Source organism: Varroa jacobsoni, unplaced genomic scaffold (assembly GCF_002532875.2).
Source record: "Varroa jacobsoni isolate VJ856 unplaced genomic scaffold, vjacob_1.0 scaffold_251, whole genome shotgun sequence".
Lineage (NCBI taxonomy): Eukaryota > Metazoa > Arthropoda > Arachnida > Mesostigmata > Varroidae > Varroa > Varroa jacobsoni.
This window is the reverse complement of record NW_019213153.1, coordinates 76,046-78,053: the sequence shown is the minus strand read 5'-3', so window position 1 is coordinate 78,053 and position 2,008 is coordinate 76,046. Positions and strand designations below refer to the sequence as shown.

The 2,008-nt window shown below is 40.7% G+C and overlaps 1 long non-coding RNA gene across 1 annotated transcript; it reads left to right on the top strand.

Moving 5' to 3' along the window:
- Nucleotides 1–6: 6 nt before the first annotated feature.
- Nucleotides 7–1,254, top strand: LOC111258593 (uncharacterized). Its single transcript, XR_002679083.1, has 2 exons — nt 7–293; nt 700–1,254. It is a non-coding gene; the product is annotated as an uncharacterized LOC111258593 (long non-coding RNA).
- The last annotated feature ends 754 nt before the right edge of the window (nt 1,255–2,008 follow it).

The window sequence follows — 2,008 nt, the reverse complement described above, 5'->3', positions numbered from 1 at the left end:
CCTGCCTGCCTGCCACTGAACTCCCGTCAGAAACTCAGAGAAAGCAAGCACTCGGCGGATACGACGGGTTGCTAGTATTTGAAAAATATGAGCATGGACTACAGAAATAGTCGAGCGGACAACGCCAAGAATATTACCGCTAGCAGCTTCATTAGAGTCATCCGTTTGAATTGTTGAGCTGCTGTCTGCTAGGGGCTAGACGACTGCTTCAACATCGTCGACAACAGTAAATGACAACAACAGTCGCCCCCTGGTATTGCAACGGAATTAGCTGAAACAGCTTTAGAACGACTGTGAGTAAACTCTTGATTGCTTCCAATGTTAGCGTAGCGATTCACATTACGGTATGTCGGAGTTTCATTATCAAAGCAGAACGACGACGTCCTTCTGTCGCTAATACTGCTAAACGAAAGAGGATCAAAAGCTGCTGGAGTCTGATGTCTGAAATTCGCTGCGGACAACACTTGAGAAAATGAGCGTAGTTGGGACGGGACCACGTTAAAGCGTCGACGGATAAAGACAAAGGCTTCCTTCCGTACTGATCAGTTGATTGACAAAGTATCGATAGCGATAGCGTAGCCATCTGCAATGATTTGTTGTTCACGCTGTGTTTCGCGATATGAGAACGAATATTAGTGGAGTACCAAAGCTTTACATATAAAAGCAATATATAGTCGGTTAACTATCAAATAATTTCAGAACGCTGGACAAAATAGGCGCCCGATCGATCTGTTTGGCACCGATTGTTTTTCGTGTGCTGTCTTTCGATTCTATGGAATCAGGATGATCTACTTGGTATGAACGAGAAAAGATAACAGCGACTGGCTTTTCATCTCATTCGATTACGCGTGTCTTCGACCATCGAAATTATAATGTGATATAATATCGTACCATGGAACACTGCTGCTGATCTCCATAGATATCGATTTGAAAAGGATGTCTCTTGGCGTATTTGTCGACAAACGGGCCTTCCTTCCCCTTCCTCCCGAGCTGTTGCATACTTTTCTAAAGGGTCTAGAGGGCAATGGAATTGGCTTTCGAATGCGGCTTTGTTCCTCGTGCCCTGACCAGCGTTATAATGACATCGAGCTGGTTGGCCTACAGGAGCAAGCAGTTAAAAAACAACAGAAAGAACTGTTTAAAAGTCGGTAATAGTGTGTCATTGTGCAATTAACGGGAAGTAGAACTCGACGAGAATAAGAAAAAGAATAAACCGTAGATCATTAACGTGGTCACTGTACAAACTGCTAACAATTTCCGTGTTTTCAATTAGCAGCATGTGGCGCTCAAGTGGTGTTTTGTATGTATGAAATTGTAGGAAAGCTGTTGTCTTGACTGGATTTTTTTCATCTGTGGCTACTTAAGGACTTTCTCTGAGTCTTCCGTGAGAAAATAATGCATATCTGATCTCTATTGCTCAGGCAGGTCCTTGTTGTTAACTGGAGCATTGTTATACTGAAGTTCTACTACACTAATTACTGCTTGGGGAAATCACGGTAGCTCATGCCACATTCGATCGGGTAATACTGGACAAAGAGGGACGCTGAGATTGGGCATTTAGATAAAGTAAAAGTGTTGACACGTGCTGCTTATAAAACCGATAAGAAACGCTTTTTCTCTGAACTCGTAATAATGTAAATAAAAAAGATGAAAATTATATAAATAACTAACTTACCTAGTTTCGACCTGTATTCACGTGAAGTGCTTTTATTGCATGCTTGTTCTATGATATTGTCATATTTCTATCTAAAACGATATTTTTGTTCTCATGATAAATATTCTTAACAAAGTATATGATTATCTTACTAAATAGCAGGTTGGGCATTAGCTTAACGTGACTAGTGAAGCGTGTACGCACGTAATTTGAGGTCACTAATGAGAACCCTGGACAAATTCTACGATAAACGCATGCTCATATTCTATAATCATCATTCTTATCATATAATAATAATAGAACAAATAGCTATGCAGTGACGTCGGTGAGCAAGCAATAAAAATGCCATAATTT